Here is a 17,421-nt window from a genome sequence, read left to right as displayed (position 1 = left end):
GCCTTCATCTGGGTCCCACCTTTCTCTAATTCATGCATTACACTTTACACAAGTATTGCAGTTGTGCGATAGGGTACAAACTACAATGATACATGCTCATCGTATTATTCAAAATCAACGGTGCTCCATCAAGATTAACATAAAGTTTTGTAGAACCTTATAAATATTGGATTTTAAATTAAAATGTCTAGTTCTTAAGTTAAAAGCACATGATTTATAAATTAAAAAGTGAGTTATTTAAAATTAAAAGATTATATGTTCAACTTTATAAATATGAATCTTTATCATTTGTACGTTTATTATTATGAACAAATAGCTACTTGATTTTTAGTGTTTAGTTTTCAAATTAATATGGGTCTTTTCATATATAAAATGTTGGGTTTTCAACTTTTCATTGTATTTAACATTGAATTTCCAAACTAATCAACCAAATGTTTCGTATTTAAAACTTTGATTTTTCAACTTAAAATATAAAAAGCCTTGTATTCATAATCCCGATTCTTTAGCTATGGTAAAATCTCTAGTTCTCAAATTAAAATACAATTTTTTTAACTAATATTCTAAAGTTTTAAGTTTAAACCAATATTTTAAAATTAGATCTCTAAAATACTTGAACATTTCAAGTTAAAATTAAAAGTTTTTAACACAAGCCTAAGTTCAACTTATTATTGATTTCCCAAGTAAAATTATAACAATTGAATTCGGCACCAAAATTTCTATAATTAACGACAATATAAACGTTCATTATTGTTGTCAAATACCAATTATCACACAGCCAACGCGGGATTCGAACCCACACCTTGTGTCATTGCACAGGCTCTTCCATTTGAGCTAGTTAGCTTTTGATAAAAGAGTTATTAAAACCTGAGTTTTTAAGTTAAAATGTCAAGTTATCAACTTAAGTTCGAAGTCTCGATTTATTAATCCCAAGATAAAAAAAAAAACTTAAATAAAATGGCTTAATGACTTTCTCACATATGAAACAAATTGTAACTAAAGAACCTCATTCAAGTTGGAAAACAGAAGAAAAGATGGATCGAAAACAAACCTGATTTGATGATTTTCTCCTTCCTCGATAGTGTCGTGGTGGATAAACAGCTTAATTATTGTAAAAACTTGAGTTTACTCCTTTAAATTGATATGTAGTTGTTGATATAGAGAACCTACGAAATTTGCAATTAATAAATTTCTATAATTTTTTTATTTAGGAGATCACAAAGTGAGATTTGTTGGAAATATAAGTATATAACTAGTTAGGTGGTATAGGTTTTGTGGAGATGCAGTTGCGGTGTACAGGTAGTATTTTTTTCTTTCTAATTATTTAGTTTTTGGATATTTTGGTTAATGGGCTGGTCTCATGGTATGAGACCGCCTTATATAACAATTAGTGGATGATTAAAATTTAATTTTCATTAAATTAAATAGACTAGTTGATTAAATTATTATGCTTAAATAACCACCAACTACAAGTTTATAGTAATCGAACCTCACTACGTTGTCAAATCGTGAGATTAAGCCCTTAAATAAAAAGTGAAAATCAACCCCTTATTCATCACTCTTGAGAAATTGAATATGTCATACTTCCTCCATTCTCATATGATGTACCCATTTTATTAAAATAATCTACTCATATATTCAACAAATGGGTACATCATATAAAAACGAAGGAAGTATAAAAATACAAATATTTAACCTAAAACATAATTATATTTAGGGAAAAAATATAGTATACGTTATTTTAATTAAAGAAATTGATAATATAATTTAGACGAAAATAAAATAGAAAGTAAAGATATATATTTGAAACTTATTTAAACCATAAGAATCTTAAAAGAATTTTAAAAACTGTTTCGGTTAAAACAATCAAGTCAGCGTCGCTCGAACTTGGGTCGGGTCGACGCGCTCTTTTAGGATGTGTGATGTGATGGTCCTCACTTGCCTCAGACGATACCTGCGCAAGCAACACACGGGGCCTCGGGGGTGTTCCGAGGGGGGCCTCTACGATGATTAAGTTAGTCTAATATCCTTGGATATACGACCGGGACTTTGCGTGAGGCTCAGTTATCTCGGGGATCTCTTAAATGCTTTTTAGTCTTATTTCTAGATAGAGGGAGAGTTCTTGTGATATGAAGTCTCACATGGATCTTTATATCTCTACCTAAGTTCCTTTTCTTGGAAGACATCCAAGGGAGATATTTATATGGGGTAAGGAGTACCTTCTGTGTAACTTGGCAAGCATTTGAGCCCGTGTGACCCATTTATTGGCATGCGGGTTGGGCTAACTCAGCATGCCCCATCAATTTGCCCCATAGAAGAGAGCGTCTGATACAAGTGCTTCAGTGTTTGTTACCTTTGAGATGATGGGTTAATAAGGCTGCTATACGGGCAAAAATCAGGGAACTTTGTCGCTTCAAATGATGTTGCGCCATGTGGCAGCTTGAGGCGGTCCGCCTACTCTTCGCCCTTTCCCTATATATGCGTTGATAAATGAGTTCACGGGTTGATATCTTTTTATATTTGTTTGTGTGTTCTATTTTGTAGGTTTGTCGTGGATTTGGGCGTCAAGTTACTTTGATGTCGATGTCGAGGGATAGTACTGTGCTCGGGAGTAGGCGGCCTAGGAGTAGGTCATGTCTCCAGTCGACGCGGCGGGGGCGAAGTTAGTGGAAAGTGAGGTTATGTCGAAGCCTTGTAATCCTGAGTGGGAGCGAGTTTTGGATGTGCTTCCTCATATTCGGAGCCTGCAAGGGGATGCTCGCGGCCGAATAAGGAAGACATTCTGGGATCTCCTCTTTGGGGACCGGAAGTCAATTGTCGTTCAAGTCGAGGCCATGCGGATCATATTCGAGGTGGCTAAAGATGAAGACTTTGATGTGGCGGAGCCGATGTTCGTTGAGATTGAGATATCTCTATTCAAAGCGGACGAAGCTCGGTCCTTAGAACGACCATAGTATAGGCAATTTGTACATAATAATTGAGTTCCTGTTTTAGGGGAACGTGTAGCTTCTCGCGCAATCTTTGTACCTCAACCTTCTTAAGAGACAGAAATAATAGATATTTTCTTTCTTTTCTCCTTCCCCACGTGCCATATGTTTTCTGCCAACCCTTGGTGGTATTTGTTTATAAATGGTTTGTGCCGCTGCTTAGCTTTGGAACATTTCCAGTAGTTCTCTAGAGCGTACATTCCATTCTCTGGATCTATTGATGGCGTCCGATGCTGATGGTGAAGGTGAGGAGGCCACTCAATCGGTTGGTGGTTTCTGCCCATGTCTTTCGTGTAATACCCGCCTTATTAGGGGCCCGTTGACCGACCTTTGACCTCGTGGGATCCTTGGTGGAAGTTAGTGGGGAAGTTATATTGCATGGGAGACTGAATACTCGACCTAGTAAGGGTCACTCGGTCGAGTGTTTGTGACACTTGACCGAGTACAGAGTACTCGGTCGAGTATTTTCCATACTCGACAAAGTGGACCAGTGGCAGCGTAATATAATGTTACACTGAGGCTGCGACATAAAACATTTAATAAAATCATTTTTTTCATTTCTAAAACCTAAAACTACCATTTCTCCCTATCCCTTCATCCCTCACCATTCCTTTGACTCTCACCATGAATCTTGTTCCGGGAAGGGTGTAGCATAGGCACGGATTCATTGAGTTGGACCTTTCTCAACATCGGAGTCTAGTTGTCCTTGTGGTAAGTTCGTGAATACTTGTTAATCAATTAATTCGATTCTAATAGTGTAATAATAGGGCATAATCAATGTTGTAGGTGATGATGTTAATACTTGCTAAGCATTGACGAGATTGTTTCTATTACTATGGAGTTCGCGAAAGGTAGGGTTTCCCTACTCAGTACTGTTTACGTTTGTTTGCCTTATTGTGGTTGTTGTGATTATAGTATTGTGTATTGTGATTGTGATTATCTGAGTTATTGGTTTGGATATTGTGAACCATGTCGGGAGATGGTTTCACCCCTTGTTTCGCCTCTTGTCACTCCCGTCACAAGGGGGATGTTCACATTAATGAGCTTGGGTTCCCTCGTTGCGATGAGCGGGGATTTGATGACCACACTGCGGTTTGGCATCGGCTGGAGTGGGTTACCTGTTGTGATGGGTAACCTGGCAAGGCCTCATTGCGATGAGAGCCAGTGGTTGCTACGGAGTTTGGAGTTGGTGGAGATTGGTGTCGCTGTGTCTATTCATAATGTCTATTGCACTATTATTTCTAATTTCATGGTATTTACTAACCTTGTGTGGTGTTTGTTGGTTGTTCCTTCTTTGTCTGTGTCTGCGGTGATCCATTTGATATTGCCGGCAAATGGTGAGCAGTGAGACTTTCAGGTGTCTTATGTTCGTTGATTGGCTGTTGGGCAGTGTTGGAGGGATCACGTGACATCGAGCTTAATGGATGTTGATACTAGTAGCTTCCCACCAGTTGTATTTTTGTTTGAGTAACCGAGTTGTATAACCTTTTATTACCGCTGTCAGTTGTAAGGGTTAATAAAATGTTTCTTTATGGTCCATTTTTTATATGCATTATCTCGGGCAACCCAGATGGTAGCGCCTTTGTTTACTCATAAATGTCTTGTTAAGACTCCTTGGTAAATGGGGGGGTGTTATATTTTGGGCGATTCCTCGCCTCCCTCGGTCGACACGGCGTGTCAGACTCTAAAAAATCAATCACCCTACTCCACTTCTACCACCACCTCCATTTCCCTACCCGACCACCACCAACCATCTCTATGACCAGCGATCCCGCCCACCGACAATCCACCTACCAAAGACTGATCGGAGACACCGCCGTTTTTCACATCTATCGACCGCAGACACAACTTCTCCAACAAACCAACCTTCACGCATCCCGTCAATCCCGATACAATGCCCACCCACCAGTCGACCACCATGAGTATCAAATTGACAAAGCAAATCAATGTGTATTAGTAACAACGTCATTCATTTCATATCGTCGAAACAATACCGCACTATAATGTTATTCATTTAATATTGTGGAAGGGATATGGTAGTTAAATGACAAGACAACCAATCTCTTTCATATTGTTATCCATTTGATATGTGGTAGTTCAATTTGTCGAAAGAAATTGACAGAGGAAAAAGTCATTTTTTATTTCATAGATCCACACACAAAATAATCTAGTTGCACAATGTAATTTTATGTAATATAAAATAAATAATGTAAAAAGTAAGTACTTGTTCGATACAAGAATTAAGATCCATAATTGAAAACTTTGAGTGAAATTTAATTAGGTTTTAGAAGAAAGAGAAAAGATAAAAGCAGAGCTTTTTAATTGAGGGAATGATAGTGTTTGGAAACATTATAAAAAAATGTATGTGAAAAAGTAAAACCCGTATGTAAAAGAGTAATACCGTTAAATTTATAAAGTCTAGATGATGTTGGAATTTGGTTTTACCGAAAAAGGATTTGTTAAACTTGTTTTAGAGACCGTTACTTTTTAAGCGACGTATTTTGTCAGAGTTTTGTAGTCTATCTGTTTAACCCTAATAACTTCATATTTTGACCATGTAAACCCGAATAGCGCTTGTAGAGGAGAGTCTTAGGGTTCTATCCCAATTGGTATTGCATGAATAGGATTTTTCTATAATTAATTATCGATTTTACGGTACGACTGCGCATGCTGTAATTCTGTAAAGTTAGACCTTTATTCTTTTAAGTTAAGTTTATGATTAGCACGTGATTGGCTAAGGTAGGTTTATGGTTAGTGCATGTTAGGGGTTGCTTTAGAGCTTGGTCATGGCTTAGGAGTACTTAGATGGTTAAGAACTTATGTTGATTAAAATGGGTTGTATTATGTATAGATTCTGCTTTCGAGGAAGAAGAGTTTTGAGCTTGTGTGTTTTGGGATTGCTAAGTTATCGATAAGTTTCCAACTTACTCAATATAGATATGTATGATAATGTGTGATGATGGATGGAGATGATTGGTTTTCGAATTGTTTCAAGAATGATTCTATATTAATTGATAAGCATGTTTTTTTACAAGTTTATGAAGTATGTTTTTAAGTGGATATTATTTTTTGATTATTAAATTTGTGGTTCGACCTATTTAGGTGAACCTATCTAGCTATTGGAAAAGTATTTCGAAAGTGGTTTTATGGAGATGGAAGAGAGGGGTATATGTCTGTAGCAGACTTTACCTTATATCAGGATGCCTTGAGGACCCATACTTATTAGAGTTGGTGTCTCGTCATTTTTCCTCCTCCTTTGGGTTAGTCAATGCGAAGTGTGTGCACTCTTGGGATCTATGGCCGGTTAGTTGATAGTATTGTCGCAACCTAATCAAAGATAAATACCATAGACATAAATGAATGTAGTAATAGGGGTCAAACACAAGAAGACGGGAGTTGTTAATTAGTTGTTATGAGGTGAATTCTATCAATGTCGGTTATCGTATGATTGCTTGGTTTGGTTGGTAAATTTGTGATAAAACAATAATAAAGGAATAGTCTAGGGAGGTTGGGTCACACATGCAAATTATGTAAATGCTCAAGTTAACATAGGAGTTGATAAAATTCTTAATTGTTTAGGCTTAAAGACAACCACCTCTCGGCTTATTGTCAACCATAGGTCGGGTCCTAGATAACTCACATTATGACTAGGTCGTCCTACTAACACATGTTTAGTCTAATTCAATTTCGTGCCTCTCGACTTATAAAAGTGAATTAACAAATTTAATATAAGATAGTGATCATGTAACACCCCGATTTATGAAGGAGCCTTTAGCAAGACATTCCCTAATAAACCGGACTGTTACCATCTCGGTTTCCCGAGGTAGTGAATAACAAATTAAACTCCAAGGCAAAATATATAATTACTTTAACTTAATTATTACAAAACCTCTTTTACATCAAATTACAAGGAACTAACATAAATGAAAGTGAAAGTCTTCTAGATGATGATCTAGCTACTAAGTCTTCTGATCCAGTGTCTCACGCCCATTAAGCTCTCATCCTATCTCATAAACCTGTCAAGCCTGCTCCCCAATATTTGGATCGTCACAGGTGTTCACGAATACACAGGGTCAACCACGAGGTTGAGTAGGGAATACAATCAAACAACAAAATATGATATGCATGCTCCTCCGTCACCTCCATCTCCATCCCAACTCATATCTCATAACCCGAACACCCACCATACCGATCCCCTAGACTATATATCGACCGTAGCCGATCTGCCAGCTCGCAGCTGAGGACACCAGGGCAAGTCCTGCAGAACCCGCCTGGGCCTTATCACAACATCATCTTTACCACACCACATCACCACAACATCCTCCATCTCTAATGCATATGAATGCTCAAAAGAAATTAATGCAACACAATATATATATCTTTGAACTGATCAATCATAAAATCATGCCGGTTACCAAATGTTGTGATAACATACTCAATACGATCAATTCAGTCAATCACCTTCCAGTATATGAATCATAACGTAAATCAACAGCCATGAATCAAGTCAACGTTCACAGTTTGGTCATACGAAACACAAACAAGTCAACACAATTCAACATCAACGATAATAAGTCAAGTGTATTTCCCTACCTTTTCGCAATCCAAGCACACACACGCAATCACTTATGATCCTTCACTTATCCATCACCTACATAACATAATTATATATTATTACCATCTACTCAGTCAATTAATCATGCACATAACCTAGACTCATCATAACTTAATAGGAATATCAATTTAAAGAACAAACACGACTTTCCCTGATTTTCCTGCACATGGCAGACTCGGTATAAAATATATAACTAATTCCAGAAAAATCAAATTGATACAAGGCCAATTGTATTGGAACCCCATGAGTCTTAGCTACAAATTATATCTAACGTGTTTTTCTCAAATTCCAAACTTATCAAGGGTTTTCAGACTGATTTCCAAAAACTGACAGAAACCGTCGCATAAAAAGTATTGATTCATAAAACGAGTTTCAAACATTATTTTGCAGTAATTCCAAATCCTATTATCATCTAGACTATACAAAGATGATGTATGAAGAAGCCTCATAACTGAATCGACATAAAAATTAGGGTTTCAAATCATTTTCCACAACCAAATCAGATTCGCGGACTTTTCAGCGACATGTTCATAAATAAATCACCTAGGACAAACCATAAAGAATTTGACTACGATATTTTATATGCATAAACTAGACATCAAATAAATAGGACTCTCTTTTCAAACTTTTTGAAGACGAACATTTTAAAACAGTATAAACAATGGAATGAAATCGACTTACAAACTGGGAAATCGAATTAGGTTGAAATCGATGAGAAATCTTCAATCAATTGAAAGGCTCGACAATTGTTCTTCCTCTCCCTCTCTCTAGGTTTAGAAATGGTTTTATGAATGATAAAATGAAATTATAAATGACCCAACTGTTAAAAATAAAAACCTTGGCCAAAACATAAAAGAAACCGTCAACCATTGAACCTAGGTTTACTTTGGCCAAGTGCACTCGGCCGAGTAACACACACTCGACCGAGTACCAACCAAGTACTCGACCGAGTACTCCAACTAAAATACGGAGTATTACAATGTAAATGGGTGATATGATTCTTGACCCAAAAGACAAAATGTGATGTAACCCGACTCAACATATACGATATAAACCCGACTTAATAACATTCACGATATTACGATGCAACCAATATAAAATGTATAATAACTAATATATAATAATATCCGTTTACTCGATTATATAAAATACGGGGTATTACAGATCATTTATCGAAGATTAACGATATAATGCAAACATGTGAAAGAAACAATGAAACGATATTATAACATCCTAATTCAACAATTGCAAGAACTACTTATGCATGGTTTCCCTTATTCCCTAGACAATTTTAACTACTCTTGCATAATGTAAATTAGACTAATGACAAGTGATAAAGTGATCATAATTAGTAAATGGAAATGACAAGGGAGATAATAGAACAATACAAGAAATCGAATTACCTTAATAATTGGAAATGAAACTTGGAATTGAAGAACAAGTGCTTGAATGAAAATTGTAGTACAATATTGAAATGCTAAAGGAAATGTAAATAACATGAAAGAAATCTAACCTCCATTCTATTCTAAAACTAAGACTAAAACATATATGAAAGTGTGTGGAAAAGAGGTGTAAGAAGTGTGTTTAAGGTCCCAGATCAACACCCTTTATATAAAAATAAGGGAGTAATGTAAAAAACCTAGAAGAGGCTAACCCCGATCGGGGTCGTGATGATTCACATTTTCCTCTTAAATCCGTCTTAACTTTGCACTTAATGTTGATCCGTAATCCGATGCTTATGTCTTTATGCGTCCGTCTAAGGTATCTTAGGTATCATTTGGTATCCAATGCAAGCTCTTATCATGGGCTTTTATTTTGTCTTCATTTCTTTACATATCCACCAACTAAGATTGGTTTCCTTTTGCTCGGGTTTTCTAATTTCTTCCCAAAATGCCCCTATGCTTCCTGAAACACCTTTGCATGGTCAAGACTTGCTCTCATTAGCCTCGTGAACTTGGGTAATCGCTAATTTGAAGGGAAAAAGCTATCAACGACTTCATTTCCTACAAAATACAATGAATACGAGCAAAAACACCTAGAACACAAAATTAGCTCATTAAATCACTAACATAGTGCAAATGACATGTAAAATAGAGCTAAAATAGGGGGTTAAAATGTGTATAAAATGGACCTATCATTAGTACATAGTTGGGGAAGGTTTGTCAATCCGGCAATGGCTTGATGAAACCTTCTATACATTGATACTCTTTCCGGATACCAAAGTAAAGAAAGTTATGATAAAGTTTACCAAGTAAGTTTAAAAGCTATCATGAGAAAAGAGAAAGTCCTTTGAGAAAGATTGTTTTGTTTTAATTACAAAGGCTTGTTATAGCTATGATTGTTGATATATATTATGATCATATTGGATTATGTATTTGTATTGACTTGTTGTGTTTTAAATGTTTGTCCACCAAATCTTTCACTTGTGGACCTATGATGAAGCATTCAATATTTCCGATTGTATGGGGAGTAGAGTAATTGACAGGTTTACTTATACTGCACGTTTGGGACGAAGGGATAGAGATCACGCGTGACGATAACGAGTTTAGATTGTTTATTAAGACTATTAGTTTACGCTTCCGCAATAGTTGAACTTATTTAATATCAAGTTGTTTTAAGACTTTGAATTTGTTAAATTTACTTCAAGATAAGAGTATTTTAAACTCTATTAAGATTATTTTCCGCTGAAAATTATATTTTATTCTAGTACCCTATCGTTGCTTTATTTGAAGTGACACCGTTAGGACGCCCGGTTTCCGAGTTAAGGGTTTAAAATATTGGAGGTCGAAAATTGGGGGTGTTACACCAGGGGTAGGGCACGGTGGGGGAATAGGAAATCGGGCTGGGCTGGGAACGACGGGTCAGCACGACCCGACCCATTGCCCGCTCTACACACACCAAATATTTTGATAAGACTTTGTAGTATGTCTTCTAATTCAACATATTGGTCAACAACTAAATTGAGGATTGCAAATCATGATTGTTTGGCTAATTTATCCTTTGTCATTTTTTGTAGCGCAACACTATATTTACCGTTAGAAATGGTCACATCTCTATGACTTCATGGTCGAAAATCATTTGTTCAGTTTTATGACGGTTGACAAAAAAATTGGATTAAAATTGCTCAACACCAGCCTCAAAATCATGACCACAGAATAACTCAATTTCTCATCGCTTCTTCAATCATAGAGCCACCATGCCCGTCGCTTGGGCGAGACAAAATTATTATAATTAAAATTACAATATGAGAAAACAAAATAACTAATCCCAGAAAGCTTCATAGAAGGTGGGAACTTTAGCTTAAAGAATCAAAAGAAAGTACAAATTATGGTCCTTACTCCTTTGTTTAACACCGTACCAAAAAAATTACCGAGTATATTTTACACTCAAAGGAGGAATATATCTATATACTCGACATATCATAATATGTACTTACATCATACGCATAAGCTACGGGATGAGGGACGGAGGCACTTGTTTTTCCCTTCCTCGACCGTTGTCAAACACATATCTATGTTGAATCTATATCTATATTAAAACTATAAAAGAATAACCACTCCACATCAGGCTGGACACATGTCGCTCTCTCATTATCTTTTTCCCGCTTCTTTATCAACCCTGATAAAAAAACTTACTCATATAGATTTTTTTTAGAAAGAATTTACTCATATAGATATACTCATAGATTTTGGTTAGTAATTTGGTGTATATGTTATCTGTCAAGAATATTCCATCTACAACTAAGGAAACAAATCAACAACACTAATTATCATTCAATCGCCATTATCTTCCTACACTAAGGGGTCGTTTGGTTCGCAACGGGAAAATACAATGCCCGGAAAGTTCTAATTATTATGCTATTCTAATTCATGTGAATTTGAAAAAGTTGTTTGGTTGCATGTGGGAACTCCAATTCTATAGGAACTTACACTTACCTAGGGGGGCTAGGTAAGCAACTTCTCCATTATGGAGGAATTAGAGTTCCTAGGAAGTTCTAATAGAATTGGGGCAACCAAACAACTAGTTATTTTCACACTTCCCATGAATTAAAATTCATGCGTTTTTTATGGGCAACCAAACAAGTCCTAAATACATTGATTACGTAAATTATGTACTATAGCATTCCATGATTCTTGGCTTGATTTATGTTTATTATTAAGTAATTTAGGATATACTCTAGGATTGCATTCATGTACAAAATTCTATATAAACACCGCAGTAATAATTACTTCTTACATCATCAATAATTCTTAATAACACGGAAGAACTTCGTCTTTAGTTATATTTCCCTTTTTTTTGTTTTGTCTTTTACTAACTCAACGGCCGGGAAAGGAAATATCATGATTATTGTAACACCCTCATACTCCAAGTGCCTTACCAGGACCACTTAAGGCATAGAAGTGCTACCATCTCGGTTGCCCGAGGCAATGAAGATCAAATAGACCATAAAGAAACGTACTTTAATAGTTAAGTTTAAAGTGATACAAAACCAAAAATCAAAACTGATAAAGTACAATACAAATGTTCTCAAAACTATCACCCAACTAATCCAAATTAAAAGAATGTTCGACACAGCGGAAGACTTCTAAAATAGCTCGTGATGACTCAACCCAGCTATCCCATGCGCATCAACTCATACCTGCTCAATAACTGCTCACCATCCCCGAATGGATCACCACAATTTCTTAAAACATTTAAACGGGGTCAGTACTGATTACACAAAACAAACAGCTGCAATAAAACAACATTACAATCCAATCCAATCAACCAAACTCCGTCACATCACCACACTCCTGACTACACTCTAAAGTGTGTAGTCCTGCCAGAATACTCATCGCAACAAGTATTCTACACCGCCAGTGGGGGACCGCAGCCGTTCCCACCTAAGCCCCGCTCATCTCATCCGAGCGATAACCCATGTTCCTTAATGTGCACATCCCCTCCTGTGGCGGGTTCCACAGAGAGAGAATCAAGGGCGTGAAGCCACTCCCGCAAGTGACTCCACTCAGCCGAGGACGCACCTCGTAAACCATAGACAGTTATACGATAATCACATCACACTACCAACAATTACCAAATCAGATTCCAATACCAATACGATATACAACAACAACAGTTAATTACCAACACAACCATGTAATCAATGCTGATTAGGGAAACCCTACCTGGAATAACAATCACACGAGACCGTCTAGCAGCTAATCAGAACTTCTCCTCTACGAATCCTCCTCCTATAACATGTATACATACAATTACTACCAACACATCATAATACTCCCAAATTCCCCAAATCTACCCAATTAGGGTTTAACCAAAATCAACGAAATACAATAAAAATTATACAAGAAGCTTACCCTTGATGCAACGATCACAACGGTGTAACGAACGAGACAATCCGACGATCCTAGCCTTGGGATTTGCTAATAATGCGAGAGATGCGAACAGCGTAACTTTTAATCTTCTCTTGAAAGGTTTTAGGATGATAAAAGTGTTTAGGAAATAGTGACGGAAGCCTTTTATATTAATCTCGCGTTATTAACAAAACCCAGCTAAACAATCCCGTAAAACACACTTACTCGATCGAGTAAGTCACTTACTCGATCGAGTGCCCCTTACTCGATCGAGTAACACACGTACTCGATCGAGTACCCATCAGGTCAGCTACTGTTTTGCGTAAAAAGCTACTTACTCGACAGAGTAAGTCCCACTCGATAGAGTACCCACAGACATAGAAAACCGTAGTATTACAGTCTTCCCTCCTTAAAAAGAACTTCATCCCCGAAGTTCAACCCATAGACAAAAACAAAACATACTACTTCCACTCCGACACAACAACATTACCAAAACTCAAAACAAAACTCAAAACACAACTCCCAAACAACACTGAAACCGACTCAAGGCAATTACTAACTGTACTAAAACCAACCTAAAACATGCAAAAAACCTTATGTGATTATCTCCTACCCCCCTAAAAGAAACATGGTTACGTCCCCGTAACCACACATACCTGATCAAAAAGAGACGGATACCGCTCTCTCATAGCCCCCTCCGCCTCCCAAGTAGCCCCCTCAACCTCATGGTTAGACCAAAGAACCTTAAGCAACACCATTTTCCCATGTCTAGTTTTCCTAACCTTGCGATCAAGAATCTGTTTTGGCACCTCAAGATAAGACAAGGACTCATCCAGCTCGATGTTCTCTACCTGTAACACATGTGAAGAGTCACTCACATACTTCCGTAACTGAGACACATGAAACACATTATGCACCCTATCCAAAGCAGCTGGTAAAGCTAACCGGTAAGCGACCTCACCCACACGATCCAAAATCTCATATGGTCCGATAAACTTCTAGCTCAGCTTCCCTTTCTTACCAAATCTCGTGACCCCACGCATAGGAGACACTTTCAGAAGAACCTTGTCCCTAACCTGAAACTCTATGTCACGACGATGTAAATCTGCATAACTCTTTTGTCGATCCTGGGCCGTTTTCATCTTTTGCCTGATCATCTTAACCTATTCAACCATCTCTTGTACCATATGTGGTCCTAAAACCACTGCCTCAGCTCTATCATCCCAGCAAATCGGACTCCTACACCTCCTCTCATACAAAGCCTCAAACGGTGTCATGCCAATACTTGTGTAATAACTATTGTTATAAGAAAACTCAATCATATCCAATCTCTCCTCCTAGCTACCACCAAAATCTATAACACAAGCGCGCAACATATCCTCCAAAGTCTTGATGGTCCTCTCTGTCTGGCCATCTGTCGCAGGATGAAATGCAGTACTCATCTTCAAAGTAGTTCCCATCAACTCCTGCAACTCTTTCCAAAACCGTGATATGAACCTCGCATCTCTATCTGACACTATATCCTTAGACACCCCATGCAAACGAACCACATGCCTCCTATAAACCAAAGCTAACTGTATCTTCGTCCAAGTATCTTTTGTGACACCCTTAATTCTAGCCTTAAAAAAAACGTAAATTCTACAGAAAAACTGGTAGGATATGTTTGTAAATGGTTCAACTAGTCCAAAAACCTGCAATTTCAAAAATTTTCTAACTAAACCATTCACAACCAATTCCAACTCAAGAAGAGTGTCAAAAACCCTGCAACAACTGATAAACTAATTTACATACATAACATAAGACGTGGAAATATAAGGATACAAACCAAAAATAGAAAAGGGAGACATATGTCCCTTCAAATTATATACAAAACCAAACTAGAAAAGGTTTACTAAAAGAATGGTCAAACTAGGTCCAAGGTTCCTTGCTCACTAGCTCGTCTGTGACCCCCAACTAAGCATCAACAACCTGTCAGTCGTATTTTATACAAACACGAAAGCCACAATTCAGTGGGGAGTAACTTCGAGTCCTCCCAGCCACGAATCGTCAAAATTAATGTAACATGTAATGTAACATGTAAACAATTTGATAAACCATTTACTTATCATGTATTCTAGCAAATGACCCCTAAACTGACCAAACTAAACTATCATGTGAATCAGATAACAAATAGTAATCCAAACTTTATCAATCAGAACCGCCTACATCTCACCTATTACAGTTCATAAAATCACCATACAAGAAAGGGCAATATATCAAAGACAGGCATAAGTTCTTAGTACGGTCAATAGTCACTTTGTAACTCGAGTCTATACCACGAGGTAGGGAAGGTAATCGAACCGGTATCTTGGCTCGTGATTACTATTAAGAAAACATGGCCAAGAGACAACACAACCCTAGCCTAAAATCACAAGAAACCTAGACATGCGGATACACACCACCGCACCCAAGACTCACAACTTTTTTTAAAACAAAGTGAAGTGAGTACCCTAAGGACACCACCGAAGGGTTGGCTAGTACTTAAGCTGACCCCATACTATCAAAATAAGTACCTGAGGTCATGCCCCAACTTGGATAAACATCCACTAGTCAGGAACACAAAGGCTATCAAGCAGTGAACATATACTCGTCAAAGACTATAAAGACCTATCTATGATGGAGGCCGAAATACTCACCTAGGACCTAGTCACAGCTAGTCCCAGCTTGAATACTTTAGCCCACACCACACAAGACTCACCACACAAGTCAAGTAAGACACCCACTTAACCTTAAGAGGGCAAAAAGTCCTACTTACCAACCTAAATGCTAATATTCTATCATGTGAAAGGCTATATAAATGTCTATTTACAGCATACAATCCCAACAGAATCCTCAATAAGTATTCAATACTGATTTCTAATTCTAACAATAGTAACCATATTAAAGGCTTTAGGGAATCTAGGGCCATTTCTACAATATAAGACACTATTAAATTCAATAAGCTATACATGTGAACTAAAGCTTGATAAATGGCCTAAAACAAGAAAAAGGCCGATTATCTAATTCATTCAACCGAATTTTTACCCGCAACCCCAGCCCTGCGACAGGTACGGGTCAAATTGCGGCTGACCAATCACTCAATTAATCGACATCGCATCGATCAAAGGGACTAAGGCTCGGTTTTCGACACGATCAACAAAAAACATTACAATTATAGCTATAAAATTCATTTTGAGCCTATTAATTACAATTTCCTTTTGTAAACTACCCTAACATGTGATATCTTTCGTCGAGTAACTCGAAATATGTTACCTTAAGCTAGAAAAAGAGCAATTAACACCTTGAAAACCCAAACCCTAACGACACTAGCCGCTATCCTCTACAATATACGAGTCCCCGAACTCGTCTTCCAATCCTTCACCTAAATAAACAATTAAAACACAATAATAAGCATATAAAACCGAATTTCCGAAAATTGGTCTTAAAATAACTTAATGAAAATTGAAATTAGAACATACTAAGTTGTAGATCGTGGCGAGGGGATTCCGGAAAGGTAAATTATGCGAAAAACGGACTAGTAACGAAGAAATTACGTCGATTTTGAGCTTGAAATTATGTTAATGGTGTTTTGGTGTTTTGATGTTGATGATGATGATGCTAAGAACAAAATCAGAAAAAAAAAAAGAGTAAAGGGGAAGGCTGGTGCACGTGAAAGGAGAAAGGAAAGGAGAAAAGGAAAGTGCGGGATTTTCAGTCGGGATTTTTACGAGTCGGTTTTTACTCATTTCAATAATAATTAAATCCGTAAGTCAAACGCAAATTCCGTCAAGTCCAAAGTCTTTAAACACGAGATTACAATAAAATTGAGTATTCATACGACCTATTTCCAAATTCGTTTACCCAACGTTCAAACGAATTGTCATTTTCCCCCCGATACGCCCTTATTTCGAAATAAAAGATTTTACATGGTTTAAACTATTTTTAAACATTTCAAAACTATCAAAATAAATACTTTTCTTCAAAATATAATAAAATTATATTTCTTTGAATTATTTTTACTTTAAATACATTATTGTCAAATTTTACTTGATTAATTAATTATTTTCGAAACATATTAACGGTCCGAAATTTACGGGGCGTTACATCTTTCATCGGTACAAAGTGAGCTGACTTGGTAAGACGATCTACTATTACCCATATCATGTTGTTACCCTGCTTACTCCTCGGTAAACCCACTATAAAATCCATAGAGATGGACTCCCATTTCCACTCAGGTAACTCAAGAGACTGAATCGTACCTTGTGGTCGTCGCTGCTCCCCTTTAACTCTCTGACATGTCAAACAACGAGCCACAAACTCAACTGTTTCCTTCTTCATCCCAGGCCACCAGAAAGTCTTCTTCAAGTCTTTATATAACTTGGCACCGCCTGGATGCACCGAATATGGTATGCAATGAGCCTCTGTCATGATCACCTTTTTCAACTCCTCATCA

General features: G+C 37.1%; 1 long non-coding RNA gene across 1 annotated transcript; it reads right to left on the bottom strand.

The window, feature by feature from the left end:
- Positions 1-14,850: 14,850 nt before the first annotated feature.
- LOC141633783 (uncharacterized) lies at positions 14,851-16,592 on the bottom strand. Its single transcript, XR_012538549.1, has 3 exons — positions 16,448-16,592; positions 16,242-16,350; positions 14,851-14,918 (listed from the first exon to the last, which is right to left on the bottom strand). It is a non-coding gene; the product is annotated as an uncharacterized LOC141633783 (long non-coding RNA).
- Between the last annotated feature and the right edge of the window lie 829 nt (positions 16,593-17,421).

This window comes from Silene latifolia, chromosome Y, assembly GCF_048544455.1.
Source record: "Silene latifolia isolate original U9 population chromosome Y, ASM4854445v1, whole genome shotgun sequence".
Classification (NCBI taxonomy): Eukaryota; Viridiplantae; Streptophyta; class Magnoliopsida; order Caryophyllales; family Caryophyllaceae; genus Silene; species Silene latifolia.
Note: the sequence above shows the minus strand (reverse complement) of the source record. Positions and strands in the feature narration are given on the sequence as shown.